This window comes from Populus euphratica, unplaced genomic scaffold (assembly GCF_000495115.2).
Source record: "Populus euphratica unplaced genomic scaffold, PopEup_1.0 scaffold111.1, whole genome shotgun sequence".
Taxonomy (NCBI): Eukaryota; Viridiplantae; Streptophyta; class Magnoliopsida; order Malpighiales; family Salicaceae; genus Populus; species Populus euphratica.
In genome coordinates this window covers 1,440,062-1,447,672 of record NW_011499877.1, presented here as the reverse complement: position 1 = coordinate 1,447,672, position 7,611 = coordinate 1,440,062, and the positions used below count along the sequence as shown (strand labels likewise).

Below are 7,611 nucleotides of genomic sequence, written 5' to 3'. Positions count from 1 at the left end.
TTTTTCTTTTTATGGTCGTTGTTTAATTTGATAATAAAATATCATTACCTCCTGCTGCTGCCGCCATGGATTTTGTGTTTTCTATATATATACACGCACGCACGCCCCAGGTTTTTGTGTTGTGTTTTTTTCAATTTAGGAATCCGTTAAGGAATTCAAAATATTAAGATTGAATTGTGAATTTGACAGGTTAGGCTTGACTTTTGGAGGAAGAATAAAAAGGCTTTTTCTGGTGAAAATATTAATGATTTTCTTCTGTTTTGGATTTACTTGACATTTATTGTTTATTTATGACTTAATTTGGAATTCAGAGATATCAGTTCAGTCAGTGTCATCACTCCACGCTGGTTGTTGTTTAGACACACGTCCGTACGTAACTGGGTTTGGACTTCGATGATTAACTGTCGTTGTCAAGCCACTCTCATGTGTTTTCAAGCCACCTGTTCACCCTTCACTGTGTTCATTGAAACGGGACGAAATTCACCAGCGACAGCAAATTAATCTAAGAGTTCGTTTCATTTTATCCCTTTAAAATTATATCATAACTATCCTCCAGCCCCTCACATAACTATCAGCAAGGCTCTGTTTTACACCGAGGTAAGATGAAATTCACAAGTCGAGAGAGTAATCGATGAGGAATAAATCTTTAGAAAGAAATCAATAAATTCCTATGCTTTAGGACAAGTTGAATCATCCATGTGTCTCAACAGCTATCTCATCTCTACTCTATTTAAAAGGGATGATGAGATCAGTCAGTCTGTGTACAAGGAAAATCCCATGGCCAACTCTAACTTCTTTTAATCAAAGAATCAATGATCTTACATATATGGTGGTTGGGATCTGCAGGAACAGTTGTTTTGTGCCCGAGAAAGATCTATCATCGGGATGTTTCACCTGGTGTTGATCCTAATGCTACCGAGGAGAGTAATGACGAAGAAGAAGAAGAAGAAGAAGAAGAAGAAGAAGATCTCATTCCTAGAGAGACCCAAGCGACTTTTAGGCTTGTTATTCATCTTCAAGTGCTGCCATTTCATGCATTTCTTTAATTTTCTTTTACATTTGAACTTGCGGATTTAATGTTTATTATTGTGGATTTATTGCCTATCCTTCCTTTTTTTTTATATGACAAAGGGGGAGAAAAATGTGGTTGTGCGTGCATATTATGATTTTTGGGGTTAACGTGGTTGTGATATGCATGTGTTCAATCCTCGTGTTATCATGGCAAGTTAATATTTTGTGTTGAACTTAAGCATGTCATCACTTTTACATGTATTTTATATTTAATGTTGACTTGTGATATTGTCTATGGCATGCGATTAATATTTTATGTTAGCATGCTATATAATTTTATTTTTTCATATCTTTATATGCACACGTATAAAATCATATTTATCTCCTTAATATGCATATTTGTTGTTAATCCAAAGTTATATCGTGCTGTAATTTAATTATTTTGATGGTAATAACATATTAAAATAATTAATGTGGATCTCAAAGTTTTAAGTTTTGTAAGAGTTTTTTTATATCAAATCAAAGTAATATGAACTGTTTGGATCTAAACTTGACTTGAAAATAACTAAATTTAATTTCATGTAATTAAATCTTTATAGAATTTAATTTGACATCACAAAAATAATTTTTATCCAAAAATAGTTTTATTGTTGAAATTAATTCATGGTAAAAATATCTCATAAAAAAACATTTCATTAAATATTTTGGTACTATCACTCAAATTCTTTTTAAGTTGATATAAACTTGGTTAATGATTTTTGTGTTTCATCACACTAAAATATTCTTGTTCATTTTTAAGTAAGTAGTAAATTTGTAATTTGAAATAGTTATTTTTAATTTATTTTATACTCAAGAGTTAACTTATCTTAAACTCAATTATTAATTTATTTTACACTGAAGACTCTTTTTACAACTCTTTTTTTTTTTTTCCTAATTGGACCCCTAGCTATTTCTAACGATATGGAGGAACACCTTAAAAATTCAAAACATTTAACTCCATTTTTCTTAGTACATGTAGCGGCTAAGTGCTCATTTTTCACTTATAAATACCATTTGTACACTTCATGTGATGTTTGCAAACTCTCTAATTTAAAAGCTTTTGTTATTTTCATAATCTTTTTAAAGATTTAAACTATCTTTTTTAATCAATTCTATATCTTTCACATTCTTTCCATAAAAACTTGAGATTAATTTACTGTAATCTTCTTTTTCTTATAAAGTGTGAAAAGTCCTTGTGAGAGATATTTGGTTGTGAGCTATTAAAAGGTTAAAATATTAATTTTTAAAAAGATTATAAGTAGAAGGTTTTCTAATCTTGAACCTGTAAAAAGATTAGCATATTCAGTAAGGTATCGCATGTGAAGAAAACCATGAGTTAATAATGGATACATGAATGATGATTTAAGAAGTGATATATAGCCTTATAATCTTTAATGCAACTTCATTTTTTTCCATAAACATATACGTGTAAAACAGGATGATTATACGCATATGCGCGTGCGTGAAAGTATTCTCAATTAACATACGAAACACAAATTGTAAATCATGCATGCATATCAAATAGGCAAGGGATTTTATGTTTAAAATAACAAATTTATTCAATGTAACAAAGATTTGATAGAATCTTCCTTGCATGGGCTCTTAATTAAAATTTTATCTCGCATTAATACATGTAACACCACAACAACAACAACAGCAACATAAACCATATTCGACTCCCATAACCAGTACTTAGGTAGCCTCAAGCATGTCACTCAAATAATTTCATTAATTTCAAGTATTCACAACATTTATACATAAGCAAAGTTTATATTATTTTATGAGATACATAAAAATATTTTTATATAATATAATCTAGAATAATTAATAATCCATCCTTTTACTTTTTTACAAACTTCAAAATATTTAAACTTGACATATACATCAAGTTTAATTACATGACATAATATGGTAATTACCAAATTATTCTAATGATGAAATGACTATGAAAGTTTAAAATATGATATCAAGATCTCAAGATCATGGTGAAGGTGGAATATATATGTAAGACATGGATAATGTAGAAATATAGGGTAAATATATATGCATCCATCACTACTAATATCTTTACCACAATCTTAGAAATAAACACATCATCATTATTCATTTGTTTTTAGCATATTTATTCTATGCTAAGTTTTCAATTTATTATATTCCTTTCATAAACTAGCAAACTACTGATTAATACTTAAAAATATATTTTTATCAAGGTTTTGTATCATTATTTTGCATTTAAAGTATCAATAACTTATTAACTAAAGTATGTTTTATAATAACATATCTAATAATATAAGATACTTTTAATTTATGGTAAATGTTTATTTTAAATGCAGGTCTATCACATAAATAAAAGGATTGATTGATAAGTTTCATTACCGAAATTGAAAGGATAAAGAGATGACCCAAGATGTAAAAAGGTCATTTTCAAGTCCAAATTGTAGCGGCAACGAAGAAGTCTGAGTCTATCTTGCAGCCTAAATACTGTTCAGTGTTCGGTCCTTATGTAGAGTTCTAAAAGCCTAAATAACCTCAATTTTTTTTCTTGGAAAGCTGAGATAATTTTCTAAAACTTTCATGTTTCAAGTTGTTCTAATTCTGACATTATCAATGACGTTTTGGGTAGACAAGAAAAGATAAGAATTGTCACCAAGTTAAGAGTTGGTCACCCACTTATTAATTAGTCATCAAATCAATAATTTCTAATTTTGACCTATAAAAGGAGGTATTTGCCATGCATTTAGGCATCTTGGTTTTCATATCAAGATCATGCTCTTACTTTCTCTCTTTGTATTTTTTATAATGTTTATGTTTTGCTTTTATTAATATCAAGTTTATGCCTTTCATTTTTTTTATTTACTTAGTTAACTTTTATCTTATTTATGTTCTTATTTTATTTATTTATTTATTTTTCTTTCATTATGTTTAGTTAAGTTTATTATGTCAAGGTAAAAAGGTTACACTAATGGTGTAAGAATAAGTATATTATAAACTTAACATGGACCTTAATGTTTGATACTAACATGTTTTGTATTTGTTATCTTATTCACTTTTAATACTTTGCTTGTTAAATGGTTAATCTAGATTTATGTTGTATAACACTTGGTACAACAAATACTTGACACTTTTATAGCTCATACTGTATGGTATAACCGACACCTGAGTTATGAAAGGAACTTAATTTGTTATTAACATAAGTTATAATCATGAATGTCTGATAACATTTATAAGTATTAACATTATTCAAATAAAATAACTAATATAATCATGTTAATAATTTATGCCTGACAACATTTACAAGTATTAGCATTAATCAAATAAGATAACTAATGTAGTCATGTTAACAATTTATAATTTGACTGGAACCTGCTTTGTGTGTGGTTTCCAATTGAATAATAGGAGTTTATACTATATTTGTTTGATATATCATTAGTAGATCCTCTAACCTTGACATTTGTTGTTATCATTGTTTAATTCTTACATTGATCTTCCATCTCAAAGTTCTCATCAACTTCTTCTTCTTTACTACTACTACTACTACCACCACCACCACTACTGTTATTATTATTATTGTTTATAATTTATAAAATTAACCTCCATGTGGTTTGACCCCGATCTTACCGGGTTATTTATTACTGTGACACTCTTACACTTGGGAGAAGATATCAATCTTTTGATTGTGTCAACTACCATTTTCTTTATTATACACATTAGGTTACCACCATTATGAATACCATAAAAATCCCATCAACTATATGTTCATTAATTCATTTTAAATAATCTTTACTCGAGCCTTGAGTTAATTGCATTTCTTGATTCATTTAAATACTCCTAACTTATAGTTTATAACATGTATGCATTTATTAATCTATTTCAACAATTATAGATCGTGCTTTGCACTAACTTTATTTGAAAACCCATTTCAATAATTATAATTCATGTTTTAATCCAATTAGAGATTCATTAATCTTATATCATACTTTATGGAATTATATATTTATTGATATCATTCCATAACCTTAACTTATGCTTTAATTCAACTTTTTGATTCATTTATCCATTTTCTTATTCATTGTTTATACTTTAAGATAATTGTATTTATTTACCTAATTTCATACCCTCAAGCCCTAATTTAATTATGAGATTCTCTAATCCACTTTAATAGAAATAGCTCTTTCTTGGATTCATCCACATATATGGACATGATTTAATACCCATTACTTGTGCTTTAATTTCCATTTTTTACATATATAATCATTAATCCATTTAAATGATCATGTGTTATATTTTTAAATGTTTGTATTCATTTAATGAATTCAATATCCATACCCTTAACTCAGGCCTTAACTTAATCAATCGTTTATTAACCCAATTCCATAATCATGACTTTTGCTTTAAAATGATTATATTCATTAAATCAATTTTAATACTTATTACTTGTTCTTTAATTTCTCTTTTTACTTATAAAGTCATTAATTCATTTAAATGATCATGAGTTGTGTTTTAAGATGATTATATTTATCTAATCAATCCAATATCCATGCCCTTAACCCAAGCCTTAACTTAATTATATGGTTCATTAACCCAATTTCATAAGCATGGCTTTTACTTGAAGATTATTCGTATTCATCAAAATAATTATAATACTTATTACTCGTTTTTTAATTTGTCTTTTTACTTATTAAATCATTAATTCATTTCAATGATCATGAGTCGTGTTTTAAGACGATTGTATTCATTAAATATATTCAATATTCATATCCTTAACTCAAACTTAACTTAATCATATGGGTTATTAATCCAATTTCATAATCATAGCTCTTGTTTTAAGATGATCATATCTATTAAATCATTTTGGTACTCATAATGCATGTTTTATGTCAACTATACATTATCAATGTATTTTATTTCTCAGGTTTGTGCTTATGTTGGCCAACACCTATTGATCAATTTTGATAATTATAGTTCATGTTTTACATTAACTATAAACATTGATTCATTTCAATACTCGTAATCTCATGCTACAAGACATTCTTTAATTCTTGCCATTAAGACTAGCTTAATTTTACACAATATATCCCTGCTAGTATGGACGACTTTAATTTACACAAATAGTCTCCATCAATATAGTCAACTTAATTTACACAATTAACATTTATCCATATGACCAACTTTAATTTTTATAATTAGTCTTCATCCATATATTCAACTTCAACTTTAATTTATACAATTAATCTTTGTTCATACAACTTATTTTGATTTATATAATTAGCCTTCATCTATACAATCAACTTTAATTTATATAATTAGTCTCTGCTGTTGTGGCCACCTTTCTTTTAAAACAATTTTCCATAATCCATTTTAAAACTCATTACACATGTACAAAAAAATTTAACATGAACATTTCTTTAAATAAAAGGTGAGGTGACTAGCACCTACTTGGTACTCTAGTAGTATGTGCTTCTTTAACTACTAATTTTGTCTTGAATGTCCTTTCTAATTTTTTATGGAAACATCCTAATAAGAATCATAAAGCAATACCATGCGATTCGTTACATGTGTCAATTAGACCTATTACAGGGTGAAGTGCTAAAGGCATTCAATTGGTTAATTAAAGATATTTAAGCCTTATTTCTCACAGGACTTGTCAATTCAACTCATTTTTCTACTTATACACGGATTGAACTTATTTTTCTTGTTGTTACCTACTTTTAACTTGATTAGTATTTATTTCTCACAGGACTTGTCAATTCAACTAATTTTTCTACTTATACATGGGTTGAACTTATTTTTCTTATTGTTACCTACTTTTAACCTGATTAGTATTTAAAAATGTATTTTTTTTTCAAGGTTTTATGTCATCATTTTTGCATTTGAAGTATCAATAACTCATTAACTAAAACATGTTTTATAATAATATATCTAATAATATAAGATACCTTTAATTTGTGGTAAAAGTTCATTTTAAATGCAAGCCTATCACATAAATAAAAGGATTGATTGATGAATTTAAGAACTGAAATTGAAAGGACAAAGAGATGGCCAAACTTAGAAAAGAGATGCCAGTGCAGTCCAAACCGGAACACTGTTCGGTAATTGGGTCATATCTGGAGCTGTAGATCTCAAATTCAAGTCTACTTTATATGGATGGAAAGGTAAGGCATAGGCCTACAACTTTTATATGGAGCCTAAGATTTAAAAAGGTCATTTTCAAGTCCAAATTATAGCAACAACAAAGTCCGAATCTGTCCTTCAGCCCGAGTACTGTTCAGTATTTGGCTCATATCTGGAGTTCTAAAAGTCCAAATGACCTCAATTTTTTACACAAGAAAGCTGAGATAATTTTCTACAACTTGCATATTTTCAAGTGGCTCTAATTTTGATGCTATCAATAACGTTTTGGGTAGACAAGAGAAGATAAGGATTGTCACCAAGTCAAGAGTTGGCCACTCACTCATCAATTAGAAATCAAATCAATAATTTCCAATTTTGGCCTATAAAAGGAGGCTTTACCATGCATTTAGGCATCTTGGTTTCCAGATCAAGATCATGCTCTCCCTTTCT

General features: G+C 28.1%; 1 protein-coding gene across 1 annotated transcript in view; it reads right to left on the bottom strand.

Moving 5' to 3' along the window:
* The window catches only part of LOC105128626 (transcription initiation factor IIB-2-like), a 4,969-nt gene extending 4,676 nt beyond the window's left edge, over positions 1-293 (bottom strand). Inside the window, exon 1 of the mRNA XM_011030377.1 lies at positions 7-293. The gene's annotated coding sequence lies outside the window, so the exon portion shown is untranslated. The remainder of the gene's footprint in view (positions 1-6) is intronic.
* Between the last annotated feature and the right edge of the window lie 7,318 nt (positions 294-7,611).